At 44.9% G+C, this 14252-nt stretch overlaps 1 protein-coding gene across 10 annotated transcripts in view; it reads left to right on the top strand.

Annotated features, from left to right (window-relative positions):
- Window positions 1–14252, top strand: part of MAPK4 (mitogen-activated protein kinase 4) — a 162105-nt gene that overhangs the window by 83288 nt on the left and 64565 nt on the right. The window lies entirely within an intron of this gene.

Genomic DNA, 14252 nt, shown 5'->3' with positions numbered 1-14252 from the left:
TATCTACATGCTGCAAACTGCACACGAAGGAGCTTTTTTTCCCTCTCTTCTGTTCCTTACCAGCTCATCAGCAGGGTTTGAACTTGGGCCCTTCAGCACCAAAGCACATATGAGCTGGAGGAGGTAACAGCTAGCAGGAGCAGGCTGCTAAATCCTGTGGCCTAGCCACTTGGGGGAAGAGGAGGAGCACTATGACACACATTTCTCAATTGTGTGATACATGTGCCTGATGTAGCCATTCATATCTGTGAAAATGTGGCCACATCTGACTTTTCAATTCATGCTTGCAGAATTCTAGTAGTAGAATTTTATGCCCACTTTGCCTAATGTAAGTGACCATGCGAGGGACAAAGCAGTGGACGAGCAGGCCTCGGATCTCTCATCAGCAGAGCGTATTTCCATCACTTCACATTGCTTAACGTCAGATCCCGGCTGCACTGACCTTCCTCTGTGTTACTCTTGGCCCGACGTAGCCCTGCTCTTCTAACCTGCACCATCTTGCCAGAAAAGGTTGTGTCTGGGAACCCACTAAGACTTTGCTGAAACCACCAAACCTATTTCTCTAGTGCAGTCAGCCTGGCCTTTAGAGGTGAAGCGATAACACCATAAGAATGATCAAACTGGTCTATCTAGCCCAGTCTCCTGTCTTCTGAAAGTGGCCAGTTCCAGGTGCTTCAGAGGAAAGGAATGGAACAGGTAATCCTCACGTGATCCTTCCCGCGTCGGCCATTCCCAGCTTCTGGCATAGATGCTAGGGACAGACCCCTCAGAGCATCTGTTTACATCTCTGCCCATCCTAGCTCATAGTCATTGATGATCCATTCTCTATTACAGGGGTGGGGAACCTCAGGCCTGTGGGCTAGATGTGGTCCCCAGCCCCAGACTCTCAGGGCTCTGCCCCTCAGCATTGGGGAGTCAGGGCTGGTGCTCCAGTCCCCTCGCTGCCCACCATGGGGCTGGAGCACACCAATCTACTAGCCTGGGCCCCTCTAGGCTCTGGGGTGTAAGGGGAATTACTCTCCTCAGTTGGGGGCCACCGGAATGGGTTGGATTTTTGGTTGTTTTTTGGATTTTTTGCTTCTTTGTGTGGCCTCCGACTGATTTTCCTGTGGGTCAGCAGCCCCACCACCCCTGCTCTCTTAACTTATGTAGTTCTTTTCTGAACCATAGAAATACATACTGCACCTGGTCCTAGGCAGCGCTCTCATTCAGTGACTCTCAACCAGGACTCTTACACTTCTGTGGGTATGCAGAGGTCTTCCAGCAGGCACATCAACCTAGCTAGGTATTTTTCTAGTTTTACAACAGGCTTCATAAAATGCACTAGTAAAGTCAGTACAAATTAATACTTTCATAGATGAACTGACTATGGCTTTATATATTATACACTGAAATGTAAGTACAGTATTTCTATGCCTATTTTATAATTATGTGGTAAAAATGAAAAGTTAGCAATTTTTCAGTAATAATAGGCCATGACACTTTTATATTTTTTATGTCTGATTTTGTAAGGAAGTAGTTTTTAAGTGAAGCAAAATACGGGGATATGCAAGACAAAGCAGACTGTTGAAAAGGGTATCGTAGACTGGAAAGGTTGAGAGCCACGGAGCTAACTGACTTCCCCTGGGATTTTTGTATGCATAACAAGCGTAGACTATATCCTAAACTAATGTAGCTCACCATCCTGCAATGCAGCCCTTTTCCTGCTTTATTTGAATCTCTAGCCAATGCACAGTACATATTTTGGTACTGTTAGTGAACTAGGTCTGCTCTCCCTTTGTTTTTCTTTTGTCAAAAACATCCCACCTTTTATTCACTATATATTTGTAGTCAGCTAAAGGTAAGTATTTGCTGATCTGTTTGCCCTTTATCACAAAATCAGTCAGATCCTGATTGTTGTATGTATGTTCAGCTCTGGTTAGCCTGGCAGTCCCACTAATTAGTTCCTCTCTCTCGTTTCTGAGATGAGACATCTAAATAATAAGACTGTGTTCTCTTTAGACGCTAGCCTATTAGGAAACAGAAAATCTGTCATTTAAGGCTTCACAAAGCACTATGTAAACTCCAGAAAAATCACAAATCCAACCAAGTAGATTATAGCATCTGACTTGCATTTTAAATACCCGATTAGTGGCATATAACAATTTAAGATTCTTATATAACTCCCTAAGCAGGAGAAGCTGCAACTATTATAAAACACAGTACCACTAAGTATGTGACCCAGCCAGCAAGCTCCTATCTTATGACCTTCTGCATAGAGCCCTGCTTTGATATTAAATTTGTGTTTTCATTTGTATCTGCAAAAATGAGTTGTGGCTGTCTGCATTGACATTCACGGATGCAGATACACGCAGATGTAAAGTGGATATTTGCAGAGTTGTAGACACAAAATTTGTATTTGCAGCCACATCCCTATTAGCAAAAATAAGCGGTGGATATCCACATTCACATCTACAGATATCCGTAGTTTTGCAGGATTCTACTTGTGCAGCATGACCAGGGTGCTCAATTCATTCTGTAACAGTGTGCCTGGTGTATGTGTAGCAAAATGCAGGACAATGTAGCACTTCAAAGACTAACAAGGTGGTTTATTAGATGATGAGCTTTTGTGGGCCAGACTCACTTCCTCAGATGAAATAGTGGAAGAAAGTAGTCACTACCATATATACCAAAGGATACAATTAAAAAAAATGAACAAATATGAAAAGGACAAATCACATTGCAGAACAGGAGGGGGATGCGGGGAGGGGGGGAAGGAAGGAAGGTAAGTGTCTGTGAATTGATGATATTAGAGGTAGGGAGAGTGGGATGTTTGTGAGTTAATGGTATTAGAGGTGATAATTGGGGAAACTATCTTGGTAATGGGTGAGATAGTTCAAATGTTTGTTGAGTCCTTGTTGGAAAGTGTCGAATTTTAACATGAATGACAGTTCAGAGGATTCCCTTTCAAGTGCAGATGTAAAAGGTCTTTGTAGCAGAATGCAGGTGGTTAAGTCATTGAGAGAGTGTCCTTTCTGGTTAAAATGGCAAGAAACTGTTTTCTCTATGTGATCTTGTCTGATATCTGTTTTGTGGGCATTAATCCTTTGGCGAAGTGTCTGAGATGTTTGTCCAATGTACATAGCAGATGGACACTTTCGGCACATGATAGCATAGATTATATTTCTGGATGCACAGGAATATGTGTTCTTGATCTTATAACTCACTTGGTTAGGTCCAATAATGGTATCAGCAGAATGAATATGTGGACAAAGCTGGCAACGGGGTTTGTTGCAAGGGAAGGTACCAGGGTTGGTATTAGTGTGGTATGTCCTGTGGTGGTTGGTAAGAATCATCTTGAGGTTAGGTGGTTGTCTATAGGAGACTATGGGTCTGTCTCCCAGAGCCTCTTTGAGTATGGTATCCTGTTCCAATATAGGCTGTAGTTTATTGATAATGTGTTGGACAGGTTTAAGTTGGGGGTTGTAGGTGATGACAAGTGGTGTTCTATTGTTGGTTTTCTTGGGTCTGTCTTGAAGTAGATGGTTTCTAGGTATTCGTCTGGCTCTTTCAATTTGCTTTTTTATTTCTCTGGGTGGGTAGTTGAGATTTATAAATGCTTGGTAGAGATCCTGAAGCTTCTGGTCTCTGTCAGTGGGGTTAGAGCAGATGCGGTTGTATCGAAGGGCTTGGCTATAGACGATGGATCGTGTGGTGTGTTCTGGATGGGAGCTGGATGCATGTAGGTAACTGTATGAGTCGGTGGGTTTTCTGTAGAGAGTGGTGTCTAATTTTCCATTGTTGATTTGTACGGTGGTGTCCAGGAAGTGGATCTCTCGTGTAGAATGGTCCAGGCTGAGGTTGATGGTGGGGTGTAGGTTGTTGAAATCTCTGTGGAATATCTCCAGTGTTTCTTGGCCATGTGTCCAGATCATAAAGATGTCATCGATGTACCGTAGGTAGAGGGAGGGTGAAAGGGGACGGGAGTTGAGGAAACGTTGTATGTGTGAACTACTACTCTCTCCTGGAAGGATTTAGGATGGCTCAGCTGTGTGTCATAGGCAGGCCTTAAGCAACTTATAACTAATGGACATTCTGCTCAGTTGGAGAAAAGGCTCAGAGAGATCTCTGTTTCACTGTGAAGTTCAGCTGTACTGTGGTGTGCAGCACAGTGACAAGTATGAAGTCCTAAGTGGCCACAGATTGACAATGTCTAATGCTTACTAGAAAGGCATTTTGAATGGAGCTCAGGCACTAGTTAAACCAGGATTAAATTGCAAGCTGTGATTCTGCAGTATCTTTTTCTCAGTCCCTTCATGTTGCTACTGGAGTGTGTGTGTGTGTGTGTGTGTGTGTGTGTGTGTGTGTGTGTGTACGTGTACACTGGACTGGACTGGACCAGTTCAAACAGCTCTGCTTTTGAGGGCAGGATAAATGATCAACTTGTCTTAACCCAGCAAATTGCAGTGCAATGGTCATGTAAAGGGAATATCCTGTTACTGAGACCCAGGTGCCCATGGTACCTTGTTAAATGGCACTTTGCGCCTTGCTGTACAGTTTTACTGCTCAGCAGGAGCTGGTGGTAACTGCCTCACTTTAATCCAGATGAAAGAAAGAGATGCACGGAATGTGGAATGTAAAGTATGTTCTAGGGGAGAGGGGGGAATGCAGGTGGTGATTTCCGTAAGATTTCGTCTATGGGGCTTGCCTTCAGCACTAAATAATAAAAGCAAATTCCTCCTGACCTTGCATGGTGCAAACCTGTTTGGGTGGGACAATGAAGACTCAATATACCGCCTAGGAGTTGGAAAAAGCTTGATGTTTAAATTGCAGCACTGAGCTTCACACCTCTGCCTTTGTATGGCAAGGCTAGAATTTAATGCATCAAGGCACCGTCGCCAGGGAGATTATTGCTCGTGCTGGGGAGGACTGTGATTTGCCATGGAATGAAGCCATTAGTGATGACATGTTTGTCTGACTGAATGAATTTTATTTATAGATCACAAAGTGCTTTGAGGGAGATCAGTATTATGATTTTCATCTTGTAGGAGGGAAAATTTGAGACTCAGAATAGGGATTTGATTAACACCACCCAGCAAACCAGTAGCAGAGCTAAGAACAGATTTTGCTCACCCAGGCATCGTATGCGGAAGGAATGGCTGTCTAATGCTGGCATGGCATCTCTGCATGTGTCACACCTCTTAAAACCCGGTGAGCCAGCTATTGTGTCCCGGTGGGTGCTCCACATTAGATGTTGGTGTGTCCCCGTGCCAACTGATTGGAGTGTCTATTTCCTGGATTTCTGGCTGGGCAACGGATGGAAGCCTGGCGGGGGCTGGGGAAGTGGCTGGGAGGCAGGGAGCGATCGGTGCTAAGAGCTCTGGCTACGTCTGATGCCTTGGGGGGGAGGAGGAGCCCTGTCCCTGGTCCTGAGCGCATGGTGGAGCCGTGGCCGGACTCACTCACGCTTCTCTGGACCGTGTGTGGAACTGACAGCGCCCCTGGATCTGCACATAGAATCATAGAATACTAGGACTGGCAGGGACCTCGAGAGATTGAATCCAGTCCCCTACCCTCATGGCAGGACCAAATACTGTCTAGACCATCCCTGATAGACATTTATCTAACCTACTCTTAAATATCTCCAGAGATGGAGATTCCACAACCTCCCTGGGCAATTTATTCCAGTGTTTAACCATCCTGACAGTTAGGAACTTTTTCCTAATGTCCAACCTAAACCTCCCTTGCTGCAGGTTAAGCCCATTGCTTCTTGTTCTATCTAAGCCAAGATGAACAAGTTTTCTCCCTCCTCGTGACACCCTTTTAGACACCTGAAAACTGCTATCATGTGCCCCCTCAATCTTCTCTTTTCTAAATGACACGAACCTAATTCCTTCAGTCTTCCCTCATAGGTCATGTTCTCTAAACCTTTAATCATTCTCGTTGCTCTTCTCTGGACCCTCTCCAATTTCTCCACATCTTTCTTGAAATGCGGTGCCCAGAACTGGACGCGGTGCCCAGAACTGGACACAGTACTCCAACTGAGGCCTAACCAGTGTAGAGTGGAAGAATGACTTCTCGTGTCTTGCTCACAACACACCTGTTAATGCATCCCAGAATCATGTTTGCTTTTTTTCCCAACAGCATCACACTGCTGACACATATGCAACTTGTGGTCCACTATAACCTCTAGATCCCTTTCTGCCATACTCCTTCCTAGACAGTCACTTCCCATTCTGTGTGTGTGAAACTGACTGTTTCTTCCTAAGTGGAGCACTTTCCATTTGTCTTTATTAAACTTCATCCTGTTTACCTCAGACCATTTCTCCAATTTGTCCAGGTCATTTTGAATTATGACCCTGTCCTCCAGAGCAGTCACAACCCCTCCAAGCTTGGGATCATCTGCAAGCTTAATAAGCGTACTTTCTATACCAATATCTAAATCGTTGATGAAGATATTGAACAGAGCCGGTTCCAAAACAGACCCCTGCGGAACCCCACTTGTTATGCCTCTCCAGCAGGATTGTGAACTATTAATAACTACTCTCTGAGTATGAAGTATCAGAGGGGTAGCCGTGTTAGTCTGAATCTGCAAAAGCGACGAGGAGTCCTGTGGCACCTTATAGACTAACCGAAGTGTAGGAGCATAAGCTTTCGTGGGCAAAGACCCACTTCGTCAGATGCATGACATGCATCTGACGAAGTGGGTCTTTGCCCACGAAAGCTTATGCTCCTACACTTCGGTTAGTCCAGGCATGTCCAAAGTCCGGCCCGCGGGCCAAATGCGGCCCGCGGTCGGATTTAATACGGCCCCCCGCTTCTCCCGGCTCCCCGGTGCTTTTTTAACTGGCGCGCTCAGCGCGCCGCTTCGGGCCGCCGCCGCCGCCGCGGTCCCAAACCCTGCCCCTGCACTCCGCTTTGGGGCTGAGAGTGCAGGGACAGCCCCCGCTTCCTCCCCCTCTCCTGGCTCCCCGGAGCTCCTCTGACTGGCGCCGCTTCCGGCCGCGCCGCCGCCGTCCATGGCAGCCGCTGCGGTCCTAAAGCCCTCCATGTAGGGCACGTCCGCAGCCACGCTCCCCCACTTGGCTACGGGTTCGCCCTGCCCCCGGGCCGCCGTGAGGCCAGCGTGCCCTGCACTCTCCGCCCGCCTCTGACCCTGCAAGCCCTCTACCTTGGGGCTGAGAGTGCAGGGACGGACTCCGCAGCTGCTGAGATCAGGGACGGACTCCGCAGCTGCTCAAGCTCAGTATCTGTGATTGGCCCTGCGCACTGTCAGCTTCCTGGCGGGCTCAGGCACGTGGAGCTGCGAACATTAGAGACTTCGCCACAAACGGGCTCAGGCACGTGGAGCTCATCATTAGAGACTTCGCCACAAACAGCCACAAAGGCAAGAGAATTCTTGTTGGGCAGTGTATTAGTGCAGTGTATTACTTGGGCAGTGTATTAAACCTCTGGCACTGCGCTCACATGATCCCTTCCCCTTCTGGTCAATTTAAAAAAATGGCGACTGTAAATAAGAGAAGGAAAGTTGACAGTGAGGGGCCGCTGCTTCCAGGACAGGTGGAAAGTGGAATATTTCTTCACTGAAATAGAGAATCACTGTGTTTGTCTGATATGCCAAGAGACTGTGGCTGTTTATAAGGAATTTAATGTCAAGAGACACTACCAGTCGAAACATAGCACATACGACAAGCTTACAGGGCACGACCGCAGTGAAAAGTTGAAGCAACTTGAAGCTGTTTTAATGTCACAACAGAAATTTTTCATAAGAGCCCGTGAGTCAAATGAAAATGCCAGAAGGGCGAGCTATGAGGTGGCAACGTTAATTGCTAAAAATTGCAAATCTTTTGCTGAGGGTGACTTTATCAAAGAATGCGTTATGAAAATGGTTGAGAATATCTGTCCCAAGAAGAAGCAAGAGTTTTCCAACATTTGCCTGGCTCGTAACACTGTAGCACGGAGAATTGAAGAGATTTCATCAGATATTAAGAGACAGTTGACATCCAAAGGAGTGGATTTTGACTTCTTTTCAATAGCCTGTGATGAAAGCACGGACCTATCTGACACAGCTCAGTTGCTGATTTTTATGAGAGGGGTGGACGATGAAATGAATGTGACTGAAGAGCTACTTGACCTCCAGAGCCTTTTGGACCAAACAAGAGGAAAAGATTTATTTGTTTCTGTTAGTTCCGCCATAGATGACATGAAACTGCCTTGGAACAAAGTTACTGGGATTATTACTGATGGGGCACCTGCCATGGTTGGTGAACGAAGTGGATTATCAACCCTAATCTGTAACAAGGTGATCGAAGAAGGAGGCAAAGCTATTAAACTCCATTGTATCATTCATCAACAAGTTCTCTGTGCTAAACATCTCAAATATGATCATGTTATGAAACCGGTGCTAAAGACTATTAATTTTATTCGCTCTAAAGCCCTGTGCCACCGCCAGTTTAAACAGTTTCTACTGGACATCCAGGCTGAATACGAAGATGTTTTATATCACAACGATGTAAGATGGCTCAGTCGGGGGTCTGCACTGCAGCGTTTCTACTCTCTCAGAAAGGAAATCGGAGAATTCTTGGAAACAAAGGGACAACCAATGCGAGAACTATCTGATCCTATTTGGCTGGCTGATTTGGGGTTTCTAGTTGACATAACAAAGCATCTGAATGTACTGAACACGAGTCTTCAGGGGAAAGATGCAGCGGTGAACCAGCTTTATTCACACCTCAAAGCCTTTGGGACAAAGCTGCAACTTTTCATAAGGCAGTTGTCACAAACACAGCCCAATACCATACATTTTTCAGCGTTGCAGGAAATAATGAACAGTTTTCCACAGGACAATATCAGTGCGCAAACGAGCAGGTATGCAGCAGACATTGCATCTCTGGCTGGGGAGTTTAAACGGCGCTTTCAGGACTTTGCAGCTATTGAAAAGGAGATCAGCCTTTTCTCCTCTCCATTCTCTGTTGACCCCGAGGATGCTCCAGATCAGCTGCAGCTCGAGCTCATTGAGCTGCATTGTGACAGCGAGTTACGCAGTCGTCGCCAACAGCTCTCTCTTGTGAACTTTTACCGCCAACTGGATAAGAGCCAGTTTCAAGAGATTCGAACATTGGCTAAGAAAATGCTGAGCTTGTTTGGCTCAACATATATGTGTGAGAAGACATTCTCTGCTATGAACTTTAACAAGAACTGCGTGAGGACAAGACTAAGTGACTCTCACCTGCGTGACATTTTGCGCATCAAAACCACTGCCTTTGAACCAGACCTAGCCTATGTACTGCAGTCCAGATCTCAGTTTCACCCTTCACATTAGTGTAGGCAAGTTTTTTTTTTTCAATTGAGATGAATACATTGTAAAATCTCAGTTAATGTCAGTTGGTCTAAATCAGTTATAAATATATTTGGACACAACATGTATAGTTGGTGTTATGTCGTTTGCCGTTTGCAATAAACTTTGCATAAAATAGTTAATTTGCATTTAATTTTAATGGTTCAAAGAATGTCAGGCAAAATGGTCGGCCCTCACGCATGTTCACTTCATCAAATCTGGCCCTCTTTGAAAAAAGTTTGGACACCCCTGGGTTAGTCTATAAGGTGCCACAGGACTCCTCGTCTCTGAGTATGGTTATCCAACTAGTTATGCACCCACCTTATAGTAGCCCCATCTAAGTTGTATTTACCTAGTTTATTGATAAGAATATCATGCGAGACCGTATCAAACGCCTTACTAAAGTCTAAACAAAATACAGGACTATGTAGCACATTAAAGACTAACAAGATGGTTTATTAGGTGATGAGCTTTCGTGGGCCAGACCCACTTCCTCAGATCAAATAGTGGAAGAAAATTGTCACAACCATATATACCAAAGGATACAATTTAAAAAAATGAACACACATGAAAAGGACAAATCAAATTTCAGAACAGAAGGGGCATGAGGGGAAGGTAAATGTCTGTGAGCTAATGATATTAGAGGTGATAATTGGGGAAGCTATCTTTGTCATGGGTAAGATAATTAGATTGTTTATTCAGACTCAGGTGTAAAGTGTCGAATTTAAGCATGAATAACAGTTCAGAGCATATTCCACATCCACCGCTTCTCCCTTATCTACAAGAGTAGTTATCCTATCAAAGAAAACTATCAGATTGGTTTGACACGATTTGTTCTTTACAAATCCATGCTGGCTGTTCCCTATCACCTTGCCACTTTCCAAGTGTTTACAGATGATTTCCTTAATTACTTGCTCCATTATCTTCCCTGGCACAGAAGTTAAACTAATTGGTCTGTGGTTTCCTGGGTTGTTCTTATTTCCCTTTTTATAGATGAGCACTATATTTGCCCTTTTCCAGTCTTCTGGAATCTCTCCTGTCTCCCATGATTTTCCAAAAGATGATAGCTAGAAGCTCAGATACCTCCTCTATCAGCTCCATCTTTCTGTCATTTGAGAAATTTAAAAAACAGTGCAAAAGAATGCAAAGGCTGCTGTATAATAGATGATATCCTGGCCTTATTGCGAGTTTTGCCATTGATTTAAATGGGACCAGGATTTCATCCTATCTTACTCTCCTGTTGGCTCAGCAGTGAGGCTTTGTTCAAGTAATAATTTACACAGAGCTGAGCTGAAAGGGCAGTATCTGAAATGTAGCGTTGGAAGGGACCTCAGCCATGCCCTGCCTGCGCTAAGACATGATGAAGTATGCCTCTGAGCAGAGCTGCTGGTGCAAAAGGAAATTAGTGAAAAAAGGTTCAAGGCACTAAATGTGGTGGTGGATCAGGATTTGGCTTTGAGAGATCTTCAGAGCATCGGGGGAGGAGGTGGGTGTTCATATTTTTTATTTCCATTTGGATCCCTATTTCAAAAAGCCGTGGTAATGTCAATCTCTGTTAGAAACATATGGTGGAAAACACAGTGCCTGCTCTCGTGAGGGTAAAACTGAGAGGGAAAGGAATGTTATTGTCTGACTTCAGAACATGCCAAAAGTGGGGAGTGATGTCTGATGCTGTACCCTATAAGGGAGAAAGCAGCAGTGATTAGAATGGATGAACATGAGCAACCTATTTAAATACCATTATTTCTAACCTACCATCTCTCTCTGGATTACACTTATTGCTTCTTACGTAACCAGGAGCAAACCTTTGAGATGCAATTATGTTCTTTCATTGAGGTCAAGGACTGAGTAAGGTATAAAGCCTCCCATGCAAATACTGTATCTTCTGTTTGGAGAGACCTGATAAAAACACAAGGATGAGCTGCACAAATCTGGCATTAAAAGGGTTTCATGATAAATACTGTCCTGTTGTCTATAGGTTAAGCCAAGTAGGAAGGGGACCAGCTGTATTCATGGAACCTATCCTGGTTAAGCTGATTTCTGTTGTACCGTGATGTAAATACCCAAACTACCTGTCCTTTTATAACTAGCTTAAGGTGTGATGAAGGCTGAAAGGTGGCAGGTCAAATGCCCTCTTCATTCCAGCCAATGGAATAGAGTTAATCCCTCAAAGTCATACAACTGTATGTCCACTAAATACTACTTAGGAGGAAAAAGAGCAAGTACTAAGCCACAGCCAGCCGGGGCCACATCCAGAAGTCCTTACTCAGAGCCACCTCTTATTTGTGTCATTGAGAGTATTACCTAAGCCAGAACTGTTCAAATTGGAGGGCCAGAAGTGTTGCTCTGTCAGATCAAAGGCGCACTGCACAGGGTGTGAGGCCCGAATGCATTGTGTACCAAAGATCTGAGTTCTAATGCTTGAACCTGTTTGTTTCATGGGGAGTGAGGGAACAAAGCTGTCCCGCCGGCCCATGGAACAATCTGGGAAGTACAATAAGGGCTAATTTAGTTTCCCTTTCCCACTCTTGCTGACCCAGGGTTTACATGGGAAAGGTGACCCAGCTCGAAAAGTGGAACTTTCTCTAAAGTAATTACTGAGTTATATACTGTAGTGTCCTCTGTGCAGCAATATAGACACAGGCAGCGACAGTGTCCTGAAAAGCAAGCTATTTAATAATTTAAATCAATTTCACCCTCCATTATTGGAACAGCAAATTTCACTGGATAGGAAAATAACTTCCCATCTATCTGAAGTTCACTGTTTCTTGCAAAACTTCTGAATCCATCCAGGCCAGTGCTCATAGTAGCAGCACAGGCTAGATTTGATTAGAGTAGCAGTCAACGAGCCAGAAAGTACTACAGGGTCCTGTCTGAGTCCAGCAGCTGCAGTAAGGAATCCCTTTTCTGTACGTTGTAGTGGAGAACCCTCTCTTCTCTAACGCTATTCTGGCGACAAGGATGATGTGCTGGAGAGCTGTCTGGTCTGCAGTAAGTTATAGGTTGACCTTATGGGGATGTTAATTCTATTAATATGTTGGTTTAGTTTAATAGCAGGTTGTTGAGCAAAACAGCAACCAGTGAAACAGTAACTTGAGATAAGCTGCCTCATGGTAACACTACAGAGTGGTTAAGAGATGATGTCTTATCAGCTGTGAAGACCTTGTATCTGGGCTCCAGCCACATCACAAAGCTTGCTTTGCCGATGCTGGGAGCCAGCCGATCGAAGAAACTGCAGACACACTCTGTCCAGAAGTCAGGAGTAGATGTGGTGGAGAAGCTATTCAGACTGACGTACACAGGTGGGGCATATAACATGGAGCCAGGCCCCTGTAATGTGGTAGACCTTAAGAAAAGGCACTCGTATATAGATTTTGTTGTTTTAAAATCCTTTTTCTTTTATGTTTTGCTTTTTATTTCTACTGTTAAGAGTAAACGCTACTTTGGTTTAAGAAGGCTGTCTGGCCACTTGATTCCCCATTGGTCTCAGACTCCCAACTGCTAAACCCAGTTGGATCGTAGGGTAAGCCTGGGTGCTTCACAAGGTACTGTAGCCCAGGGCCATGTCTGAGAGCAGGAGAAGGGGGTGACTGCACTCCACACAGCATGAAGGCACAGAAGTAGACACCTTAGCAGCAATGTTCTCTCCAGGTTTTTCCATCCATGTGTGGAATACATTTTATGTGCACTGAAGCATGTGTGGATGTGCACCACCAAGAGAAACGCATGCTGCTGGCTGTGGGTGCTCTGATAATCAACTGGCCAGCATTTGAATCTCTCTTGTCTGCCTGCCCAAGCGTACAGCTTAACAGGGAACACTGCTTAGAAGGCTGTTCTCAGACTGCACCCACCCTCTGGAAATCTGTAATCAGACTCTGGACGGAGTAGTGGCTCTATGCTCACCAACAAAGAGAGATCATAGAGACTTGAGGTGTCATATGTCACAGAACAGGCACATGTGAGCAAACTGCCCGGGATCATGGGACTGCTGTGTGGCCCTGCAGGTTAATGTATTATCACAGGTGCAACCATATGGTGACCATATGGTGGCCAGACTTGGTAGCCAGAAAGGCAAGATCACTGCGTCCTCCTTATTGCATTTCCTGACCCACAAGAAGATGGGTAAAAAGAGGAATTAGGCTCAGTGGTCAGATCAAGGAATTGCCCCCCAATGGCAAATGATTTCCTCCTATGCATGCACCCTGAGATGCCAGCAGATACTTTGAGAAGCCATGCCTGAGCTTGAGGGTAGGGGACTTGAATGCCTTCTACATGTGCCAGTGGGCCAGGAGTTACTGGAGTTGGGCCCAACCAGCTTTGGAGACCCACTGGGGATGGCATCTAAACATACTTGTGCAAGTTTCCAAGTTCTGAGTCCTGGCGCTCTTGTCCAATTGGTGCAGGGTTTAGAACTTCCAGTGACCGATCAAATTCCTTGTTTCCTAGTACCAGTCTGTCTTCCTGTGAAGAGTTAAGGCTTCCCCCAGAGGAATGGAAACACAAGAGCTTTAAGAACTTGCTGTAGTATGAGGGTCTGCTACTAGCTGATTTCAATGGGAGCTTGGGATGCTTAATGCCTCGTGACATCAATCTGTAGCTTGGCAGAAGCATGGTTGAAATTTAATGAACATGCTACATCAGAAATAGATGCTGCTATGCTGCAAAACTTCATTATCTGTGCTGTGGGGATATTGCAAACCCTATAGCACATGCTACTTGCTCTAGCTATCCTGCTGCTAGGTCCTACTGTTTCCTACTGTATTTATTCTTCCATTATCGGACCTGCCAAGACATGGAGCTCTTCTCCATATGATCACAGGTGTCTATGATCAAACTGAGAGCAAAATATCACATGTCTGCTGATACTGATAAGAAAATACCCCCAACTAATTTTTTGTACAATTACAAGTTAATTGTGTTGTAGGTCAATAGAAGA

Source organism: Pelodiscus sinensis, chromosome 6 (genome assembly GCF_052426305.1).
Source record: "Pelodiscus sinensis isolate ZL-2025 chromosome 6, ASM5242630v1, whole genome shotgun sequence".
Taxonomy (NCBI): Eukaryota; Metazoa; Chordata; order Testudines; family Trionychidae; genus Pelodiscus; species Pelodiscus sinensis.
Note: the sequence above shows the minus strand (reverse complement) of the source record. Positions and strands in the feature narration are given on the sequence as shown.